The sequence below is a fragment of the Sus scrofa genome, chromosome 4 (assembly GCF_054392235.1).
Source record: "Sus scrofa isolate SSC_HxYL_T2T_F1_AM1 chromosome 4, Sscrofa_HxYL_maternal_Yorkshire_Landrace_v2.0, whole genome shotgun sequence".
Taxonomy (NCBI): Eukaryota; Metazoa; Chordata; class Mammalia; order Artiodactyla; family Suidae; genus Sus; species Sus scrofa.
In genome coordinates this window covers 34,946,367-34,970,988 of record NC_139386.1, presented here as the reverse complement: position 1 = coordinate 34,970,988, position 24,622 = coordinate 34,946,367, and the positions used below count along the sequence as shown (strand labels likewise).

Below are 24,622 nucleotides of genomic sequence, written 5' to 3'. Positions count from 1 at the left end.
TTCTTTCTAATCTTGTTGACATCTTATAAATAATTCCTTAAACTTTCACCAATCATTAATTGAGCAACTGTGTTAAGGCTTGTGTCATCTAAAAGAAACAAACATAAACAAAATTGGTCCTTTGCCACAGAGAGTTTACAGGACACCTAAATGGTGTCCTGGGCATCTTTCTTCTTCTAACACCAGACCCTGTTCTTCCAATGAGGAATCCATCTCAAACACTTGGAACTTAACCAATCACTCCCCAGCCCCTGATACAGTGGTGGTCACATGACTCAGACGGGCCAATCATGGTATCCATCTCCCCACCACAGTGATTGGCTCAGGGATGGCCATGTGACCTAGGTCTGGCCAATCACTCATTACTCCCCCACCTCAGGGGATGAGCATGTGACCCAGACTGACTTCATCCCTCTCTTATAACTTTGTCAGAGCTTCTGTAGATGTTTTCTCTTTTTCCTAGGACTTCTAACTGTGAGGGCAAAGTATACCTGGAGCTGCTAGTGGCCATCTGGGCTTCCATGTGGAGAGAGTCTGTTGAGAATTAGATCAACCCAGATGAAAGCAGAGATGAGAGGTAGAAAGTATAAGAAAGAAAAATTCCTCACATTCTTTGAACATCATAAGTGGATCTCAATTCTATACCCAGAATATTCAGTTATTTGAGCTATTTTGCCTCAATTTGAGTTAAGTATCTGTCACATGCAAATAAAACAGTGGGAGTAGTGAAAACGGCCTCCATTGATGCATGCATGTCACTAATTATAACTATCCAAGGTACCCAAGCCTTATTACAGGAAAGTCAATTCCCTAGAACCATTACAAAGGATATCTTTGGGTAATGAAGTCGGGGCAGATGGAAAGAACATGCCAAACCAAAAAACACTTAGATGAGACAAGAATCTTGGACCTTAACTTTTAAGGGATTTCTCCTACATGACTTAAAATTTAAATGTATTAGTTTTTTGTTTGGTTGGGGGTTTTTTTGCTTTTTAGGGCCACACCCGCAGCATATTAGGCTAGGGGTCTAATCAGAGCTACAGCTGCTGGCCTACACCAGAGCCACAGCAACGCAGGATCTGAGCCATGTCTGCGATCTACACCACAGCTCACAACAATGCCAGATACTTATGAGCAAGGCCAGGGATCGAACCTGCAACCTCATGGTTCCTAGTCAGATTCTCTTCCGATGTGCTGTGCTGCGATGGGAACTCCTAAATGTATTAGTTTTAAAATAGGTAAACAGGAAGAGATAGGTCCTCATCGAAAGGCAATAGGGAAACTTCCTTCACTGTTGGTGGGAATGTAAATTGGCACAACCACTATGGAAAACAGTATGGAGGTTCCTCAGAAAACCAAAAATAGAGCTACCATATGATCCAGAAATCCCACTCCTGGGTGTATATCCAGACAAAACTTTCATTCAAAAATATACATGCACTCCTACATTCATTGCAGCACTATTCACAATAGCCAAGACATGGAAACAACTTAAATGTCCATCAACAGATGAGTGGATTAAGAAGATATGTGGAATGGAATACCATTCAGCCATAAAAAAGAATGAAACAATGCCATGTGGCAGCAACATAAATGCAACTAGAGATTCTCATACTAAATGAAGTCAGGAAGAGACACACAAATACCATACACTATCACTTATATGTGGAATCTAAAATCTGGCACAAATGATCCTATCTACAAAACAGAAACGGATGGCAGACAGGGAAAGCAGACTTATGGTTGCCACAGAGGAGTGGGAAGGAAGTGGGACGGATGGGGAGTTTGAGGTTGGTAGATACAAACTATTACATTTGGAATGGATAAGGAATGGCGTCCTACTACACAAAACAGAGAACTATGTCCAGTCTCTTGGGGTAGAGCGTGATGGAAGATGGTATGAGAAAAGTTATGTGTGTGTATATATCTATGTGTGTGTATACATATATATACACACACATACATATATGCTATGTATATGCTGTATATATGCTCTTTCTCTCTCTACATATATATATATATATATACACACACACAAACATATATATATATGCTGGGTCACTATGCTGTACCCAGAAATTGATGCAACATTGTAAATCAACTATACTCTAATAATTAATTAATTAATTAATTAATTTAAAATGTACTGGGTCAATAGGTTAAAAAAGAGAGAGAGAGACAACAGGTCTATAGTAAGATACAAAATTGGTCCTTGAAATGTGATTTAATGATTAAGCCAACTTGAAATTTAAAATGTGCCCACACACATTAAGACTGGCATGTTTTCTTAAAATTGCAAGCACATTCAAAATAATAAAAAATAATTACAGCAAAAATTCAGTAATTTGGATGAAGATTTGCTACACTAGTTTCAAAGTCTAGGTTATAAAACACTTTTAAGGAAATGTAATCATAAAGCTTTCAAGAAAACACTAAGAGGAGCCAGGCTCTAAAACAAATCTTATGTAATAGCAAGGGAGCTATGAGGGGGTCTAGCTTTAATGAAGAGAAGAATCTGGGATTTGCATGTCAGATTGTTTGTAAATTCACACTTCTCCTAATCCAATCATCTGTGATGGACATTTGGGTTGTTTCCATGTCTTGGCTATTGTGAATGGTGCTGCAATGAACATGCGGGTGCATGTGTCTTTTTCAAGGAAAGTTTTGTCCAGATATATGCCCAAGAGTGGGATTGCTGGGTCATATGGTAGTTCTATGTATAGATTTCTAAGGTACCTCCATACTGTTCTCCATAGTGGTTATACCAGCTTACATTCCCAGCAACAGTGCAGGAGGGTTCCCTTTTCTCCACACCTCCTCCAGCATTTGTTGTTTGTGGACTTACTAATGATGGCCATTCTGACTGGTGTGAGGTGGTATCTCATGGTAGTTTTGATTTGCATTTCTCTAATAATTGAATATCTGCAATATAATATATGGCACAAATGAAGCCTTCCACAGAAAAGAAAATAATGGACTTGCAGAATAGACTTGTGGTTGCCAAGGGGGAAGGGGGAGGGAGTGGGATAGATTGGGAGCTTGGGGTTAATAGATGCAGTCTCTTACCTTTGGAAGGGATTAGCAATGAGATCCTGCTGTATAGCACCGGGAACTATGTCTAGTCACTTATGATGGAGCATGATAATGTGAGAAAAAAGAATGTATACATGTATGTGTAACTGGGTCACCATGATGTACAGTAGAAAAAAAAATAATATATTGGGGAAATAAAAAAAAAAAGAAATCCACTCTTTTCATTTTCTGCAAGAACTTGAAAACAATTTGTTTTCTTAAAGGGTTTAATGTTCTCTGTGCAACATCAGTTGTACTCTTGACTTCAAAAAGTCATGTCCATAACTGCATTAGTCCCAGACGCCAAATAAGTATCAGCCAGGCAAATTCTGGCCCAGTGCCTACCTAAATAACCAAAATTCCAAGTTGATATCAAGATTTTGTTCACATAATAATAAAATGGAATTGCCATATGCCTATATCAGATAATGACATGTAGGCTGATGTTGTCATTAACAAAGAACAGATCAGAAACAGTGCTCTCTCAGAAAGAGGAAAAACTTATCTTGACCTTTCCATTTAGCACTCAGTGAAAAAAAATTACATTTTGCCTAGCTAGCATAACGCAACCTGAAAATTCAGAAATAAAAGCTCAATTATTTTTGTTTCTCCCTTATCAGCACCTACAAGAAAAAGGTCTCATTAGCATACATAGCTCATCAAAGCAAGATGAAAATGCCTCATTCAGATCAAGAAAACCAAATACACTGCAGATTTCTTCCCCACGTAGATTCCATAGCTAAACTCAAGATTGAATAGATCACAAAATGTTAGCTCTAGATCTTTTTAATGTGACATGACATTTTGGAAATCCCACCGAAATTACTTTTTATCATTTTAAAGAATCTAAGTTATTTTCCTGAGACATCTTGAAGATTTCTCAATGCTTCTCAGGAAGTTAATACATTAAACTAAAGTCAGTTCCTTGCCTCTGAGAGACTAGGAAAACTGAGGAAAGCTGGAGCTAAAAGAACATAGTGGGGAAATGGTCAAGAAAATTGTCCCCAAGATGCAAATGCTTAAGGCACTCAGATATTTGGTCACCCATGTTGAAATCAGCATTATTCCACCAAAACGTGGAAGCAACCCAAGGGTCTACCGACAGATGAATGGATAAACAATGGTGTACTTATGATGGAATATTATTCAGCCTTACAAACGAAGGAAATTCTGACACCTGCTACAACATGGATGAACCCTGAAGACACTAAGTGGAATAAGTCAGCCACAGAAGGAGAAATATGGTATGATTCTATTTATATGAAGTACTGACAGTAGTCAATTTCATAGAGCAGAAAGCAGAATGATGTGTGTCAGGAGCTGAGGGGAGGGGGACAGGAAAAGTCTGTTGAATGAATAACAGAGTTTCAGCAGGAAAAACGAAAATGTTTAGGAGGTGGATGGTGGTGATGGCTGCACACAAATGTCCATGTACTTAATACCATTGAACTGTGCACTTAACAACAGCTTAAACGGTAAATTTTATATTATGTATATTGTACCATAAAAATACAAATGCTGGCGTTCCCGCTGTGGCTCAATGGGCTAAGAATCCGAGTGTAGCAGTTAGCTCGCTGCAGAGGTGCGGGTTCAATCCCCAGCCCAATCCAGTGAGTTAAAAAGATCGCAGCTATGGCTCGGATTCATTCCCTGGCCCAGGAACTTCCATATGCCATGGGTGCAGCCACAAAATTTAAAAAAAAAAAAAATGCTATTGGGGCAGGCCAGCCTGTGAGTGAGCAGAGCAGACAAGGTTTGTGATGGTGGGAAGAGTGGAGATTCTGATCAGTGAGCGCACATGAGTCGTCTCTAAAGAGAGCAGGCTCTGCTCAGCTCGCTGATTGCAGCCGTGTGTCATTTAGTGGCAGATATTATGAGTTTTCAAAAGAAGCATGAAATCCACATTTTTAATGAGACATGTTCTGTTTTCTTTTTTAAGTCAGCAACAAATTTTAAGTTTTAAAAGCATGACGGGTCAAATAAAGCATGTCTGCAGGCCTCTAGCATACATCTTTTAATTTAGAGAGTCGATAGCCTTCTCTTTATATCCAAAGGCCATACTTGATTCAGGGGAGCAAGCCAAGTTCTGAACCACATCAGCTTGAGCAGAGCAATTATTTCCAGCCTGTGCTGCCAGCCTGTGCATTCAGGAAGGAAAGCATATGAGTGTATCACAATCATACGCTTTTCTAGGAAGCTACGAACAAGTGGAAAGGGGATTTTTTTTTTTTTTTGGTCTTGTCTTTTTTTAGGGCCACACCCGTGGTATATGGAGGTTCCCAGGCTAGGGGTCTAATTGGAGCTACAGCTGCCGGCCTACACCACAGCCACAGCCCCGCCAGATCCGAGCTGCACCTGCTACCTACACCACAGCTCATGGCAACACCGGGTCCTCAACCCACTGAGCAAGGCCAGGGATCGAACCCGAAACCTCATGGTTCCTAGTCGGATTTGTTAACCACTGAGCTACGACAGGAACTCTGAAAAGGGGATGTTTTTAATGTGTCTTTAGTTTTGCTTTGGTGTGTCTAACGTGAGAGCCTGTAGAATTCTTGCATATGTGAGAATGGACTGTCCACTTGCTGGCCAGTTTAATAGATTCCCATGTTAGTCTCAGACAAAAAAACATGGATCCTTTATTGACAAAAGACAGAATAAAGATGTGAGCAGCATTTATCCAAATGACATGAAGGACAACTCTGCAGTATTAACACCCCTAATTCTTGCCCATAAGACTGTGGGAGGCTGGATTTTAAAACAAAATTAATGTTCTAATTTTCTATCTCCTGAAGTTGGGGAGGCAGGGGGTGATCATTTCAAAATGATAAAACATCCCAGAATAAACTAACATGAGTCATGATTAGGTAAATACAACTCTGGAACAGAGCTAATAGCCCTCATAAAGCATCCTCTGCTCTTCAGAATAACGAGTTTCACTTTTCATTTGTTTTCATCTTCATAATGCCCCTCTGTAGATGAGGCAAGTAATGTCTTTAGCATAAGAATGCAATTTGAATTAATTGGTTGTTAGGCAGTAATATTCAATTCAATTTAACAAGTGTTTATCGAGCCCCTTTAATATGCTCCATGATGTGATGGGCATAGTTGACCATACATGAGAATTGGATCCATCCACTTTCCCCACCATGAACACCCCACCCACACAACCTCGCTTCGCGTCATATGGACCAACAAGGAAAGCAAATGCGAAACAACCAGATGGCAGGAGAAGGTAGAATCCCCCTGAACGTCACCTTGGTTTCCACACGGTGGAAATATGCTGAGCCATAATATCCTCAGTCCTTGCTGGAGTCATCTTGTTAGGGCATAAGTGTTGGACCCAGAAGAGAAATCAAGAGGGCATTCAGCCATGGTCTGCCTTCAGCAGGGAAAGATTTTATCTTCATTGCACAGATAAGGCATGTGAGGATTGGGTAAAGGATTTGTTTGAAGGCACACAGTTAAGTAGGAGAAGGGACCAGACCCCAGAGCCCTGCTTCCTGGGCATGACACCTCTGCCCTAGTCCACTGCCTGCTGCATCACCATCAGCAAAGTTCAGGAAGCATTTAATGGGCATCATCCTTCCGCATGCTGTGCTCTGCCCAGTCCCACCGCATATTTGGGGTTCAGCTTGCCACATGGTCTAAAAGTTAGAGTAAGGAGAGACAGAGGTGGGCCAGTCCCCTGTTTGTAGCTGGGCCTCACAGTGCCTGCACCTCCAAGGGGTCACTGCAGGTCCAAGATCTGTTCTTCAGCTCTGCACATTCAGGAATTTGATTTTATCAGCTCCCTCAGGGGTGATGAGACTCTGGGGGACTGACTCATGCCAACCAAATGCTCAAGACCCTGATTGATAAACCAGAAGGCCAATCTGCTCAGGAAACATGGTTAGGCAGGCCAGGATATGCTTCCTGAAAGAGGTTCCTTTTCTTGAAAGAGGTTCCTTTTCCCTTTGGGGGAAACCTCTTTCAAGAAAAGGCTCCTTGGAAAATACAGACTTAGAAGAAGGGACCCCGGGTGACCTGGGCTCCAGACAGACCACATCGCTGTTAACGAAGTGGGTGCCTGTCCTCCCCCCACTGTTCACACACTGCTTCAGCCTGCGGTCACCACCTCTTTCGCAAACACACCCCACCCCATCCTCTGCTGGTTAAAGTAACATGAGGAGTTCTCATCATGGCTCAGCGGAAGTGCATCTGACTAGCATCCATGAGGATGCAGGTCCGATCCCTGGCTTCGCTCAGAGGGTTAAGGAGTCAGCGTTGCCATGAGCTGTGGTGTCGGTCACAGATGCGGCTCGGATCTAGCATGGCTGTGGCTGTGGCTGCGGTGCAGACCAGTAGCTACAGCTCCAATTCGACCCCTAGCCTGGGAACTTGCATATGGCACAGGTCCAGCCCTAAAAAGACAAAAAGACCAAAAAAAAAAGTAATATTAATAACCAATGGTAATAACTTACTGAATGCTGACTCCAGTCTAAGCACAGCTCTAATAGTTTCATGTGTGTTGTCTCATTTAATCTCTCCAACATTGCGTGATAGGTAGTGCCATTATTCTCTTTTTAAAAAAAAGAAGACTCAGAAGAGTTAAGTAACATGCCCATAGTCACATAGCCAGCAAGCCAGCAAGCCAGCACAAGGAATCAAGCGCAGGAAGTCAGAGCCCAGAGCCCATACTTCTAACCATTCAGCTACCCTGCCTGTAAAAGACATTCCAGCTCACCCAATGCCCACTTCACATGGTCCTGCCTCTGCTGAAGCCTCTAAGGATCACCTGACATGAGATGTGTTCTCTCCTTCCTCCAGGCCCCATTGCTCCCCCAGCTTTTGCTGCACGTGTAACTACCATCCCCACCTTCCTATTTGGAATTTAAGGCAAATGGATCCATATTCCTCTGCTCAGGCTGCTGTAACAGAATACCAGAGGCTGGTGACTTCCACAGTGGGTATTTGTTGTCTCACAGTTCTGGAGGCTGGAAGTTCAAGATCAAGGTGCCGGCAGGATTGGGTTTTGCTGAGGTATTCTTCCTGGATTACAAATGGTCACCTTCTCACTATGTTCTCACATGGCCTTTTCTCTGTGCACACACAGAGAGATGGAGATGAGAGAGAGAGAGATGGAGGGATGGAGAGATCTGGTGTCTCTTCTTTTTCTTTTCTTTGTTTCATAGCCACACACACAGCCTATGGAAGTTCCCAGGCCAGGGATTGAATCTGAGCCACACATGCAACCTATGCCACAGCTGCAGTAATGCTAGATCCTTCTAACCCACAACATTGGGCTGGGGATCGAACCTGCACCTCCACAGAGACCCACCACAGTCAGATCCTTACCCCTCCTGCACCACGGCAGGAACTCCTCTTCTTTTTCTTATAAGGACATCAGTCCTCTCAGCTTCGAACGCTACCCTTATTTGTAACCTCATTTAACCTTAACTACCTCCTTAAAGGACCTATCCAAATACAGTCACATTGGGGATAAGGACTTCAATATACAAATTTGGAGAGAAGGACACAATTCATCTAATAATGAATTATATTGTAAAGAAGCCATGGTATTAGAAGTTCCAGTGCATATCTTTAAAGCTTCCATTTGCAACTAATAATATTCATTTCCTGGTTACATCTGGGGCTTAGCTGTGACAGAGACACAGGTAAACATCACTTCCATCACCAGCACTGCACAAGTCATATTTGAAGGGGGAAGAGAGACAGCACTGCAGGTTCAGCAGAGGTCCAGCAGTCTCTTTATCACACACTACTGACGAGGAAAACCCTCAAGTCAGAGTGCAAGGCAGGACTGCAGAGTTGTTAGCAAAGTGGGCTCTGGAAGAGACTTGGGTTTTAATCACTGACAGGCTGTGTGATTTTGAGCAGGTGGGTTACCCTCTCTGAGCACCTGAGATGACTCATGTTTGGTTTTTAGACCAGTCTCCTGTCTTCCTGCAGGGAAGTGATGGAGATGGATTTAGCAGATACTGATGAGGCAATCAAGAGCAGTAAAAAGGTGGGTAGTGGGAGGTGACTGGGTTTAGGCTCAATAAAATAATGAACCTCCCATATGGCATGGGGCCGGGGGGGTCCTTCTTGGATTCATTCGATTTGTTCTCAGTAGGGGACAGCCCCTACTCTTAGATGGCAGTCACAATTTTAGAACAATAAGGTATACAGAAGTATGTGTAGTAATTTGTCATATTTTGTGGCTAAACAGCCTTTTTTTCTAATACTCCTCCCACATTTGAGAAACTTCCTACCTTCTGAGTCTACTCTCTCCCAAGATGAAAGTCAGGAATTTGCATCCCTGGCCCACTTTGCATGTGACCTGAGGGCCACTGATCGGCAGCATGCATGCAACAATTCTTCTCAGAGAATACGGATACAGAAGAAGGCACCAGATGGGATTCACTGTGGTGGAAATGGGTGGGGCACGGCAGAGAGCTGCCCAGCTCACAGAGGCAACAGCGACAGGGTCCCATCAGAAGGACTCACTTGGTGGTACGAGGAGAGACACCTCTGCTCTGTGACAGCCACACCAGGGTCTCCACTGGACCCCCAAGGGTGTAATTTGTGCAGTGTTCCTAGCTGCATAGCCTCCCAGTCTGACTCCGGTCCTCCCAGAAATTCTGGGAGCTCTCATTCTCCTTTTAAAAGATCTCTTTCTGTGTAAACTAGCCAGAGTGGGCCCTGTTGTCTGCAATTGAGAACTTCAAACCAATACGAAACCAAACAATAGTTGCACCACTAACTGAAAGTCAAGAGAAAAGGAACACATTTTGGCAAATGAGGGAACTGTTTCAATTCCATTAAAATATAAAATCTTACATCAATAAAAGAAATGAAGGCAACTGATGGCAAAACTTCAATAGTCAAAAGAAGCTGATCGCAAAGATCCTGTCGTGGCTCAGTGGTGACGCACCCCAACTATTACCCATAAGGATGCAGGTTTGATCCCTGGCCTCTCTCAGTGTGTTAATGATCCGGAGTTGCCATGAGCTGTGGTGTAGGTCACATACATGGCTCGGATCCTGCCTTGCTGTGGCTGTAGCACAGGCCAACAGCTACAGCTCCAATTTGACCCCTAGCCTGGGAATTTCCATATGCTGATGGTGCTGCCCTAAAAAGACTAAAAAAAAAAAATAGAAGAAGAAGAAGAGGCTGATTGTTTGTTCCAATGGACATCTGGGACCATTGCAGTAGAAACAGTAATCAAAGAGATATGGCAATTCTATCAACACAAAGTTGTATCTACACACACACACACACACACACAAATTACTACTAAAGACTCATGGTTACATAGATTCAACCCATATCTGGAAGCATGGGGACTTGCTAGTTTAACCTCCCCTGGCCTTAAAGTTCATGGTTTATGAGATAGTTAAAAGCCAAGCAATTATTTCCCAGTGGGTACTAAGATCATGGATATATAAACAGGACAGTTTAATCATTATCTAGTTAAACTGGGTCTTAAATTCAGGCATTGCTAAAGGTTTATGCAAAGCCTTTATGTAATTCACCAAAGTCATTTCAATGCCAGAACAGCTTAGACTTTAAATAGAGGGCAGCTAACAAGAGCCCTTCATGCCTTAACCTCCTACTCAATCAAAAATGAAGATAAAACCATCCTATGATTGACTTTCTCAAAAAGATGCAAGACTTAATAACAACTTTGTTTGGTTTAAAAGCATCATCTTTCAGGATTCATGACTGAAAAAACAAAGGAGATGAAGGCCTAGCCAAATACTTTGAATTTCCTAGATCTCTGGATTTGTCACATACAAACAAGATAAAGTCAGTGACGCAGACGGCTTTCCTTGAAGCCCCAAAATCTTGATACTGGATGTCCAGTTATTTATGACACACCTGCAAATGTTCTGAAGTAGTCATGGGTTGTTTTTGTCTGGACAGCATCCATTCCCATTTCTGGGGGGGCACCAACATCCCGTTTGTCTCTGAAGACTATACTACCCCATATCCAGTCCATGTCTTTTAATAAAGGGGTGGTTTAACCTCCCTCCAAGAGTTGACAGGGACCCAAGCGTGACCAATCAGGCTGGCTGCCATGTTTGGTTGAGGGATTGGCATGTAACCAGTTCAGAGCAATGAAGAATCAAACCTGGGGATTTTGCCGGCACTATAAAGAGAAGCTCTCCACTGAGTGGCTCAGCTAACAGATGAACCTGGAGCTTCCAGTGGTGTCTTGATATCATGAAGAGAGGGCCTGAGGATGAAACCAATTCAGATGAATGCAGAGCCAAACGACAGCAAGAGAGAGACTTCTAATGTTATTGTTTGAGACCTAGATCCAGCCAAGACTTTGCCTACATGGTTAGAAGAACCAATTAAACCTGATGTTCTTCTAAGCCTCTTGGAATTAAGTTCCTATCATGTGCAACCTGAAGAGTCTTAACAGATACAGATTCTTTGAACTTGAGACTTTATAAAGATGGCAAGTGCGTTAAAGTATTTAAAAATATTAAAGTATATAAAATGAACTTATTTCAGATGTTAACGTCCTGCTCTGAACAACTTGCCATGCCTTAGCCATAATCTCCTGCTTGGGGAAATGGTGCTGCAGAAGTTTGTACACGAGGCAGCCACCAATGGACCTGAGAGGAACAGCCAACCCATTTTCCTGGCCAGGCGCCAAAGGCTGTGTGGCCCTGGTCCATGAGCTGGATCAATAGGAAACCCTCACTTGTGAATCTGAGCCAGAAGACACGAAGGTCCTAGGCTGTGGCCTTATGGGTTGGCCATTCAGGGGCCATATTGAAGAAGCAGCAAAGAGAAAAAGGGAGGGGCTCCCTGAGCAGAGACCACATGACCTCTGAGAAAGGGAATGACTCCATTCCCAATTTTCCAGTTCTTTCTATTGGTCCCCATAAGACCCAGCCATACTTTTGCTTCACAGGCTCAGGATCCTTTCAAGGGGGCAGAGCAATACAGCAGTTAGAGGCAAAGGTACCCCAGCGGCCACTTGCATGTGAGTCTGGATTCGGGCTGACCACCTACATGCTTAGGGAACATTCTCTAAGCATGTCCTCTTCAGTAGAATGGGGACAATAACACTCTGCCTCCCCGGGGAGGGGAGACGTGTCCGTGGGATAATATACTCAGAACAATGCAATGACAGCAGTAGCATCATTACTCGTTACAATGAGCCCCTTGTACTGAGACGCTTTTGACTCTTTTGAATGACATCCTAGTCCTTGACCACTGAGAAGGCCCAAACTAAAGCAACAATTTCTTAAGTGATTAACTTAAATAGAAATATACGTTTATCCAATATATATAGAACGGTCAGCGTACGGATAGAATGACAGAGAAAATCCTCTTTAACGGGGAAGAACTTGAGCCACGGGTAGCTCGTGCAAGGGGCCACGCCTCGTCCCCATCCCCATCCTGTATTGTGCCCTGTTCCTCTTGGCTCCCTCACCCAACCCATCGGGACTAGTTCCCTCTGTGTGCCAGGGCAGATATGCCACCATCCAAGATTCTCCTCCTGTTGTACCTGCTCAGAGTTTAGCCTCAATTCCATTGCAGTCCACAGCTGGACCGCCCCGGCTTTCAGTGTGAAGAAAACAGCTAAGCCAAATCCAGAGCCTTCTCTCATTGCTCAAACCGCTGGCCTCTGATTACTTCCTGTTCCGAGGGGGCCCACCCCTTCTGAGGTTGGAAAAAAATTCACCTAGAGGCTGGGGGGAGGTTTACTCTTTAACTGTTTTGTCCCTTCTGGGAAAATTACACAAGCAACTGTACAGACTTAGTTCCTTTCCAAATAAGTATTGTTCAGTCATTCTGAACCTCTGATCTAGGCTTTCCAGCCTTTAAAAATATAAATCACCTTTCGAAGAACCTCTTTATTTAGGGGGAAAAAAATTCTCTATTTCCCTAAGGGGAAAAAAAAAATCACAGGCATATTCTTCAAATCTCTTCCCCAAAATACAGGAAGAATGAGAGACATGTAGGAGTCCTGAGAAAGGAAGAGAAGTTTTATTTCTAAAGCAAAATAAATAAATAAATAAGGGCCTCCCCTAAAGGCCCCCGTGTATTTGATTTTGTATTCTTTGCTAAAAGGCAAAAAATCAAGGATTTCCATGTATATTCCCAAGATCTTTCTCTCTGTCTTCTTTTGGTAGAATTAGGACGTGAGGTTTTTTAGTACAACTGCTGCTCTAAAAATCAGAGGCCTATTGTACTCTGACAGCTACAGGGAGGCCAGCGGGGGCAGAAGGGCTAACCTGTCTGGCACACCCAGTGGTTCAGACAAGGGGCCACTCCCATGCGGGAATAAACCACTTTTTGACTTTAAAGCCAGACCCTCAACTTACAGACTGATCGTGTTCTAAGTTTCCTCCTAATCTAAACTGCTCCTAGAATCTAGAAAGACTTTTCCCCCAAGAACAAGGTTCTAAGCATTGATTCGGGTCACCCTGAAAGAGCTGTCCTAACCTCAGACGTCCCGAAGAATCCGTTTCATCCTGTGGGCCCTGCACGGTCCAGACACAACTCATACCTTCCTTTACAGAAATGCACTCTGAGCTCCAAGTCAAGACATGGTGTTTCGGTGCTTCTGACCCTACAGCGCTGTCACCAGTGCCGAGATGCCCATGGTGGCCAGGGCCTGCCCCCCGGGGGAAGGGACCCACCCCACCAATGCTGACCAGATAAGGGAACCGGGAGGGTTAAGGGGAGGGGTGGCAGGGGGTATTGTGTGTGGGGGGGTCCTTCCTGCCTCTCCTGGTTCCCACTTGGCCAAGGCAGAACCTGAAGACTGCCAGGCAGTTCCTGTGGCCACAGAGCACAGGTTGGGGGAGGGAGGGAGAATCCTCTGAGGCTTTGGCTGGCCGGTTCCTCCAGCTCAGCCAGGGCTGCCTGTGCTCTTAACTTTCATTTCCACTGTTGGTTGCTAAGTGCTATACATAATGCAAAAGTAAATAGCAACTCAGAGCAGTTTGGGAGACACGAAAACACACATCAATCAGCCAAGAAAAAAAAAAAGAACTCTCAAAGTTTCTAGGTTTATTTTTAGATTCTGGTTGACCAGATGAGTAACCTAAATGCCCAAAGGAAGAGAAGCTGGGGCCAAAACGTGTAACACAGATACTGCAGATCTCCGGGTCCATCTTAGCTTATAAAATATGCATCAGTCAAGCCTTCAGGTGTTTAAAGTACCTCATTGTAGTGCTCTGACAAGGACACAACATCCAATGCCCTCTGCCCACAAGACTCGCTCAACAGAAAACATCATCCCCCTGCAGGTGCAAGACCGTGGAATGGGGCGCAACACAAAATATTGATATCCTTTCGTAGAGAATGTAATTTAATAAGGGTAACCAGGCGTTCCCGTCATGGCTCAGCAGTTAAGGAACCCGACTAGTATCCATGAGGACGCGGGTTCAATCCCTGGGCTCACTCAGTGGGTTAAGCATCGCAAGTGGGTTGCCATGAGCTGTGGTGTAGGTCACAGACACGGCTCAGATCCTGCGTTGCTGTGGCTGTGGTGCAGGCCGGCGGCTACAGCTCCAATTGGACTCCTAGCCTCGGAACCTCCATATGCCTCAGGTGGGGCCCTGAAAACAAAATAAATAAATAAAGGTAACTAAAACAATACTAAAGAAATGAGTGTAAATCCATTGAGGAAATGAAAAGTGTTTTATTCACCTTGTATTTCTTACGACACTTGGCATAGTGCCTTAGAGCAGACAGGCAATAAATGTTTGTGGAAAAAATAATATTAACAATAATAATAATAATAACGGTACCTCTGAGATTCCCTAACATGGTGATCAAACAATCCAAATGGGCCTGAACTTTCAAAGATAAATGTATCACTTTAAAAAGGAATCAGGGAGTTCCCATCATGGCTCAATGGTTAACGAACCCAACTAGCATCCATCAGGATGTGGGTTCCATCCCTGGCCTTGCTCATTGGGTTAAGGATATGGCATTGCCATAAGTGGTGGTGTAGGTCACAGATGCTGCTCAGATCCCACATTGCTATGATGTAGGCCAGCAGGTGCAGCTCCAGCTCCATTGGACCCCTAGCCTGGGAACCTCTATATACCATGAGTGTGGCCCTAAAAAGATGAGAAAAAAAAAAAAGAATTAGAAGGAAGAGCAGAACAAGAGAACAATACAAAAGAATGAACTCTGGGATTGGAAAGCAGAAATAACCCGGAGTGAGTTTTTGAGATCTCTCTGGCTTCTTCACCCATAAGAGGAGCTATCTGTGGCCCTATCACCTCAAGGCAATGCAGCAGAGATGGATGAGAAATCCTTAGAGGGAGAGCTGCTCAGGCTTCACATAGAGCAGTGTTGTGATGGTCAAGATACAAGACAAAGATCTGGAACCTCGGGGACCAAGTGATTCTCAATGTAACTACCAGGGTCCCTTAGAACAGACCCTTCTGACTATAATAACACTATTTAAAGTTGAAAAAAATGCAGAAATAAGAAAAGACACTTGCCTTATGGAAAGTAAAAAAAATTAAAAAACGCCATTCAGTGAAGAATACTAGGATATCTTTTACCTTTTTAAATGTTCAAAACTTCAATCTGCTAAATCTACTGGAAATGTATCCTAGCATATAATCGTACATAAAGTAAAAGTTACTGTACAAAAATGATAACAGCAAAAAAAGTTATTTGTTATCAAGTGATCAATAATGGAATGGCTAAGTAACCTGAGGTATATCCATTCAATGGAATATTATATGCTCAATTACATATTATCTACAAGGAATATAAAAGAAAATGTAAAATTCCTTAAGAAAAGTAAAAACTTCTATTTCTTTTACTCTCAGTACTTCACTTCTGACACTAATGTGTGAGGCGTTTTCCACACTAACCAGTTCTGTCATTCTGAGTACCAAGTGGGTGGCCTATAACTCAGTTCTTACAACTCACTACCTGGAGTTAATGCAAAAAACCCTCAGCTTAAGGGCTCAGTCCAAGACTGTTCCCGACTCCAGATACCAGCTACAATCCCAGGTTGTCACCTGTACTTCTGACCAATTAGCTATAGATCAGAGGTTCCTAAGACACCACCCCCCAGGTGTAATAATTCACTACAATAGTTGGCAGAACTCAAGAAAAGAGTTTACTTACTAGAGTACCAATTTGTTATAAAAGGATACAACTCAAGAACTTCCAGATGGAAGAGATACACACAACAAGGTATGGGGGAAGGGGCGTGGGGTTTCCATGCTCTCTCCCAGTAGGCCACCCTTCCAGCACTTTGCTGTGTTTTGCAACCTAGAAGGTCTCCAGACCTCATTACTCAGGATTTTTAGGGAGGTTCCATCCCATGGCATGGTTGATTAAATCATTAGTCATTGGTGACTGAATTCAGTCTCCAGCTTCTCTTCCCTCCCTGGAGGTTGGGGGGTAGGGGGTGGCAGGAAAGAAGAGGCTAAGAGTCCCAACCCTCTATCCACCAAGAGATTTCATGAACATAAATTCAGATGTGGTTGAAAGGGGCATTTTATGAATAACACTCAAAAACTCCAAGGGTTTCAGGAGCTCTGTGCCAGCAACCAAGGACACAGCTTAGGGTATATAGTTAAACTAAAAAAAAAAAAAAAAATTCTTTTTTGTCTTTTTATCTCTTCTAGGGCCTCACCCAAGTCACACGGAGGTTCCCAGGCTAGGGGACTAATCGGAGCTATAGCCGCCAGCCTACACCACAGCCCCAGCAACACCAGATCCTAGCTGCATCTGCGACCTACACCACAGCTCACGGCAACGCGGGATCCTTAACCCACTGAGTGAGGCCAGGGATCGAGCTCATAACCTCCTGATTCCTAGTCAGACTCATTTCCGCTGCACCACGATGAGAACTCTCCCCCACATTTTTTTTAATTATATATGAATGTGACTATATAACTAAGAAAAATCTCTCTATAAAAATAATGAAATGGTCCAAATATTAACCCTATTTGCCTTTGAATATCTGTATTATTATATTTTTCTTATATTTTTCTACATTGTGCAGATTTTACTTCATGATAATGCCCTACTTTTATAATGATAGGGAGGAGGGTATGAAGGAAACAGCACCCAAGCTCCGGGGAGCATATTCTTTAAGTGTCTGGATTAGAAAAACACAAAACGCAGCCTTCCTGTTGCTTTCCCAAGACACTTCAGAGGCCGGGGCTAACTTCTGATTCTCACTGCTTGCCTTCTGGTCTCACGTGGAAACAGCCCGTCATGTCCTCCAAAGGATGAGGTGGTGGGAACTCAGCATCCCAGACTTCCCACATCCTGGTCCTCCCCTTCCACGAGTCACAGAGCAAAATCCCATCAAAGGGCTCTTACTTTAAATATCCTATTAGAAATATTAGGTCACATGTCTAAAGAGGAGTGAGTGTGTGTGTGTGTCTTTCTGTCTGTACATCTGCTTCCTGCCCTTTCCCTCTATCTTCAAGGCCAGCAAGACAAACTCCAGGGCAACAATGCAGCGATCTGCCTGTGTCAACTCTGATAAATCTGAATGATAAATGATAGGTCTATTAATCAAAACAGAAGATCAATGCCAAAAAGTGAGAACCAAAGGAACTCTAGTCAGGATAATAATCCGATATGAAACAATTTTAAATAACAAGAGATTCAAGTCCATCCTGCCTCTCAAATGCCAAAAAAATACAAATTAATAATCTCAGACCCCTATCAGCAGTATTCCGGGCCCTAATATTGAGTTAGGCTACCTATTTCCCCTCCAAGTTCATACAACAATCTGATAAATACTCAAAATCCCTTACATAGCACTATAGAGATATATATCACATATTCTACTACTTTAAAATAATGAAAGAAAATATCCCAAATATGAACACCAGCTGCCTATGAATTGCGGGTAATATACTAAGGTTATGGGAGTTTCTGTTGGCTCAGCAGTGACAAAACTAACTAGTATCAACAAGGATGTGGGTTCAATCCCTGGCCTCAGTGGGTTAAGGATTCCTCATGGCTGTGCGCAGTGGTGTAGGTCACAGATGTGGCTCAGATCTGGCGTTGCTGTGGCTGTGGTGTAGGCCAGCAGCTGTAGTTCTGATCTGATCCCTAGCCTGGGAACTTCCATATGTTGTGGGTACAGCCCTAAAAAGACAAACAAACAAATTAATCAATTAACTAATTAAATGACAGCTATGTTCCTAAAAGCACCTAAAAGCATGGGGGTAAATTAGAGTGTTTTCCCTATTAAAAGTACACCCAATGGTGAGTTCACCATTGACAGAAATTCTCTGAAATAATAAAACACAAAACACATTTTGGTAAAGAAAATAGGGATCCCTCTAATTTCTCTCTTTAGTAAATTCAAGTATATGCAGCATCTTGCAGAACATGATGGCTGGAAAGTGGCGCGCCTGTGCCGTGGCTGAGCCACCCCGGTGGCAGCAGGGGTTCTCTGTGTGAGACGCTGCACCTCATGCCTACAGGTGTTGCCCATCCAGCCTTCTCAACCTTCACAGCAGCAACGAAACGGGTCCAAGGTATTGCCTGGTTGTCACCGGAAGACGCAAGCTGCAGGAGGTAGCCCAGCAAAAAGTGGCCGCACTAAGACTGAAGCCAGGTTGATCCAGCTCCAGAGAAGAGGTGCTCTTTCCACTATGGATCTACAAACTGCCTCTGCGTCCCTTTTGGCTTCCACCAAAAATAGCCTTGCCCAAGCTTAGCTTGGACAACCTGTGGGAAAAACAACTGGTACCAACAAACCAAAGACACTATCAATATAGATTTGATAATGCTGAATGATGAAGGTGCTGAAGGATTATGTCGATTTTCTTTTTCTTTTCTCTTTCTTTTTTTTTTTGTCTTTTTAGGGCCAAACTGTGGCATATGCAGGTTCCCAGGCTAGGGGTCGAATCAGAGCTGTAATCGCTGGCCTAAGCCACAGCCACAGCAACACAGGATCAGAGCCATGTCTGCGACCTACACCACAGCTCACAGCAACACCAGATCTTTAACCCACTAAGCGAGGCCAGGGATCGAACCCACATACTCATGGATCCTAGTCAGGTTGGTTACCGCTGAGCCACCACGGGCTCTCCACTGTGTCCATTTTCAAAGAGTTAATCAGTGCTCAAATTAGAACTAGAGGAAGGAAACTATATATGGCCCTTCCAATACTGGAAACAGAAAAAATAAACCAATTACATGGTCTGGTGGGGAAAAGAAAGGTATTGAGGGCCTAAAAATAGTTGTCATGTTATCTCTGCTTCAATAATAGCAGATTAGCACACATTCTCTTGGAAATGTCACCTAGGCAACCAGAAATACAAAGACAGAGACGTTCAGAAAAATGTATGTATGTGAATCTATTTTTGCCATCTTTTGAACGTAAATGAACATTATTGCAAGGACAAAAATTAGGAGACTAAAAAGGGGGGGAAAGGTAGGCACAGAAGAAAGTTTGTAAGCAGGTGCCCAGTATAAAGTTGGATAATAAGGTATAAAAATAAGTCTCTATTTGTACAAGAAGCCTGGACCTAATATCTCAGATGTATCTATTAAGAGTGTTAAACATATTTTTTCTATGTTGTTGAAATCTCATGTTTTTATCTCATAAACCAAAGGCAGATTAACAGAAAAGAGGGTAGCCTGGCAAACTTTAAAACACATTTGGAAAACTCTCAAGTCCCACTTAACTAGGGTAACATATGTCCCCATTTGCCTGAATTGCCTAGGACATCCTTGTTTGTGTCTGCTGTTTTGTTGTATTAATTAAAAAGCACCCTCCCACACACATGACAACCCATGGAGTTCCTGTTGTGCCTCAGTGGGTTAAGAACCCAACATAGTGTCTGCAAGGATGCAGGTTCGATCCCTGGGAGCCCTCAGTGGTTTAAGGACTCAGCGGCAGGGATCACAGATGCAGCTCAGATCCTGTATTGCTGTGGCTGTGGTGTAGGCCAGCGGCTGCAGCTCCAATTTGACCCCTAGCCTGGGAACGTCCACATGCCGCAGGTGTGGCTACCAAAAGAAAAAAAAAAAAAAAGGCTCCCCTGCTTCCCACTCAAAAGTGTCCTAGTGTGAACAGTAAATTATATAGTCACTTTACATTTAGCCAAGATGTATTTCTTGACCACTTAATGATGTACTAGCACCTAGGTTGGGAACTTAGACGAATACCAAAATGATTTTGGAGACAGAATCCCTGACCTCCAGAACACTACAATCTGGCAGAAGAGATAGAAATAACACCTGAAACAATTGTGAAATAGTGAAAACGTGACAATTATTGGTGTGATCTAGGCTGTACATGCCTTGGTCCACATCAGAGACAAAGTAGAGAGTGTATCCACTCAACTGGGACCCTCCAGAAACGCAATGGTAAAAGCCATCAGGCTTCATGAGCACATACTGCATACCTGGCACTGTGCCAAGCATGCCCTGTGACGTCACTTCACGCCCTAAACAACCCTAGATGCGAAGCATTAGCATTATGCTCATTTTGCAAATGAGATGACTCACCCGAAGTCACACCAGAGAATTCAAATGCCCGACTCCCCGAGCATACATTCCCCACCCCTGCAGTGTGGACACACTGCTTCCTGAAGCCTGGTTTCTCCAGGAGGTGAGGCAGCAGTCACCTGGTATCAGAGCCATCAGCCCTTCTTTGGGCTCAAGCTGCGGACAAGAGCTGGCAGTGGGTGGCTGCATCCATCAGGGCCCAGGCCAGCCCCAGAGGACTCTGAGATCCTTCGGAGGAGGCTAGAGAGGAGACAGCCTGAGGGTTCAGGAAAGCAGGGAAGGCTCACAACAGCTAGAAGCATTACCATCCCAGGCCCAAGTGCCCAAGGGGTTGGGGGGGAGCGGCTAAAGGACACAGAGAGAATGGCTGGAGGGGGAGGACGCCTCGAAGGAGCTGTGGGTTTTGGCCACAGAAAAGCCAACCCAAAGCCTGCAACCCAGCAAGAGGGACAAAGGAGAAAAATACCCTCACTCTCCTCCCTCCCCCACTCACACTCCCCCACCCCAACTCCCAACAGTGAGCGAGACCCACCACTGTCTGCACTGTACTAGCAATCAGAAGATAGGGAGTTCCCGCTGTGGCTCAGCAGTAACAAACCCAACCAGCATCCATGAGGATGCAGGTTCATTTCCTGGCCTCGCTCAGTGGGTTAAGGATCTGGTGTTGCCAGGAGCTGTGGTATAGGTGGTTTGGATTCGGCGATGCTGTGGCTCTGGCATAGGCTGGCAGCTGCAGCTCTGATTTGACCCCTAGCCTGGGAACCTCCACATGCCACGGGTGCGGCCCTAAAAAGCAGAAAAAGAAACAAAGAAATCAGAAGACAAAGACGGACACTGATGCTGATGGTAGAGATCAACCTCTCAGGGCACAGAGCCAGGCAGATAAGGGAGGAGAGAGGACACAAGAGGAGGTGACAAAAGATGGCCAGGCTGCTCACTGTCCTTGTCCCTATAGAAGAGTATGCTTCAACTAAAGTGGAGTAAACTGGCCTGGGCGCTCTTTGGGGGTCAAGAAGGTGCTTATAAGCCAGAAGATGCCATGCTCAGCATCTCTGTGACACCAGGGCCAGCTTCATGGGCAAGTGACAGGTGCAGTCCCACAACGTACTGTGCTCAAAAGGGCCCCCTACTTGGTCTAATACTCTGCTGACACCATCGTGAAATTCTCAATAACTTTTTAACAAGGGCCTCACATTTTCATTTTGCCCTGGGCCTCATAAATTATGTAGCCAGTCTTGTGGAAGGCAAACCATTTTCTTCAGTTGGTGAGATTAAATTTTCTAAGCATCACAGTATTCCAAGTATACTCCTCAAAGCAAACAGATCCAAAGTTAATATCAACCAGAGCAACAATGTTACAGCAGAATATATAACATAATAAAGTGAAGGGATATTTTACCTTTTTTTTTTTTTCTTTCCTCTTTCTGTTATGAAGTCACACTGCAAAGTGACGGAGAAACCAAAATTAGCTGCCCCCTGGAGAGAAATGGCCTTAATGACAACTGCCTCTCCAAAGCACAAAGGAAATGGATTTTGGCTCTTACCAGTTAATGTGATCAATACAGACAAACAAATAGCATAATTTACACCCTGGGATGGACTCTCTTGATATATTCCACCTGATGAGTTATAGCCATCGAATTAGCCAGGTAATTGCCAAAGCTACCCTTGACCTTGTCATATGTGCCTAGGTCCCGCTTATGTGCACAGGCCCCACTTTGGGATTCAGTATTGAAAATACATGCATAAAAGGCTAGTTGAGGGGCTGAAGACATTTACAAACCATATTTCTAAGCCAGGGTTTTCTGAAAGACAAGAAACTTGAGCCTTTATTGCTTCTGCTTCATTTTCCTAAAACACTCCAACATCCCTAAGATTCCTCTGAGTATTTACAGTTTCAAAAGCATCTAGCAGAGTTCCCATTGTGGTTCAGCAGAAATGAATGAGGATGCGGGTTCACCTCCTGGCCCTGCTCAGTGGGTTAAGGATCCGGCATTGCCGTGAGCTATGGTGTAGGTTACAGACATGGCTCAGACCTGGCATTGCTGTGGCTATGGCATAGGCTAGCAGCTACAGCTCTGATTCGACCCTTAGCCTGGGAACCTCATATGCTGCGGGTATGACCCTAGAAAGCAAAAAAATAAGAAATAAGAAATAAAAGCATCTAGCAACCCCACGTGAGCACCAGAATAGGGCCAGCAGGTGCCCTTCATCTATTCATTTTCTCCAAAGCCACTGGACAAAGCAAAGCACAGAAAACTTCTAGCCAAGGTAGAGATCAAACTGGTTTTTGTGAGCTTCTTTCACTCGTCTCTTCATTTCAGAAATAAGGAATGGCAGATTCTAAGAATTTTGTTTGTTCTGTCACTTAAAGTTAAAATGAAATGTCAACAGACCAGTTCAAAAGCATTTACAAGACCTCTCCTGTATCAAGGAACCTATAGTCTAGGCAGTAAATAAAATCTATGGGCATAATGACAGAATCAGAAGATCAAGGGTGGCAATGCATACTCATGAAGACTGTTGTGGGTTGAATGGTGGCCCCCCAAAAGATATGCCCAATCCTAACCCCAGGAACAGATGAATGTGATCTTATTTGTTAAAAAGGTCTTTGCAGATATAATTAAGTTGAAGATATTGACATAAGATTATCCTATAAAATGAAAACTAAAACCATGAGAGAGCACCTCACCCCTGTTAGAATGGTCATCATTAAAAATACAAGAGATCACAAATGCTGGTGTGGATGTGAAGAAAAGGAGACCCTTGTGCCCTGTTGGTGGGATTGTAAATTGGTGTGTCCTCTATGAAAAACAGTATGGAAGACCTCAAAAAATTAAAATTAGAACTACCCTATGACCCAGCAACTCCATTTCTGAGAGGATATCTAAAGGATATGCAAAACACTAACTCAGAAAACTATCTGCAACCCCATATTCATAACAGCATTATTTACAATAGCCAAGACACAGAAACAAACCAAGTGTCCACTGATTATGAATGTATAAAGAAGTTGTGGTATATATACACATGGGAACATTATTCAGCCATTAAAAATGAGAAAATCCCACCATATGCAACAACATGGATGGACCATAAAGGCATTGGTGCTAGTAAGTCAGACAGAGACAAATATTACATGATATCACTTATAAGTGGCATCTAAAAACAAAAGAATGTTAAAACCCACCAAACTCACAGAAAAAGAGACCAGACTTGTGGTTACCAGATGTAGAGGATGGGGGAGGAAGGGACTGAAAGAAGACGGTCAAAAGGTACAAACTTGAAGTTGTCAGAGGAGTAAGTGGTAGGAACAGAATGTACAATGGGATGACTCTGGGAACACGGCTGTGTGATGGATGGGAAAGAGGTTAAAAGGATACATCCTGAGAGTTGACATCATAAAAGAACCTTTTCTTTCTTTTCTTCTTTCTGTTCTTCGTATTGTATCAACATGAGGTGATGGATGTTCACTGAGCCTTAGTGCAATCATTTCACACGACATGTACATTCAACCATCAGGCTGTACACCTTAAACTGAGAGTGATGGATGTCAGCGTTTCTCAGTAAAACTGGTAGAAAAAGAAAATCATCCCAAATCATTATCCAGGTGAGCCCTAAATCCAGGGACACATGTCCTTAGAAGGGACACACAGAGGAGAGAAGGAAGCCACATGACCCCGGAGGCAGAGGTGGGAGTGATGCAGCCTCCAGCCCAGAAACTAGGAGAAGCAAGCACAGAATTGTCCTCCAGGGCCTCTGGGAAAAGCTTGGCCCTTCTGATGACTTGATTTCAGATTTCTGGCCTCCAAAACGGTGAGAAACTAAATTTCTATTATTTTAAGCCATCCAGTTTGCGGTAATTTGTTACAGAGGCCACAGGAAACTCATACAAGCCCTCAGCCACATCTCTCACCTGTGGCTTCAGCTTTACAGACTCTGGGAATGGAAAATATGAGGCCTTCCGAAGCAGCCCGTTCTGTTTCTACAGTAGGCCTCGTTCTAGCCCCAGAATAAGTCTCTTTCCGGTGCAGTACTTCACGTACTTGAAGATCATAATTCCCAGGCTCCCACA

The 24,622-nt window shown here is 43.6% G+C and overlaps 1 protein-coding gene across 14 annotated transcripts in view; it reads right to left on the bottom strand.

Annotated features, from left to right (window-relative positions):
• Positions 1-24,622, bottom strand: part of NCALD (neurocalcin delta) — a 454,841-nt gene that overhangs the window by 422,180 nt on the left and 8,039 nt on the right. For 2 of the 14 annotated variants that reach the window (XM_021088577.2, XM_085020459.1), the window contains exons 1-2: positions 12,584-12,712; positions 11,189-11,293 (exon numbers count right to left, since the gene is read on the bottom strand). The exons of 9 other annotated variants lie outside the window; for them this stretch is intronic. The gene's annotated coding sequence lies outside the window, so the exon portion shown is untranslated. Of the gene's footprint in view, positions 1-11,188; positions 11,294-12,583; positions 12,713-21,946; positions 21,988-24,622 lie in introns of those variants that run through there. 3 more of the 14 variants (NM_001445053.1, NM_001445051.1, XM_085020453.1) reach the window with 2 other exon arrangements.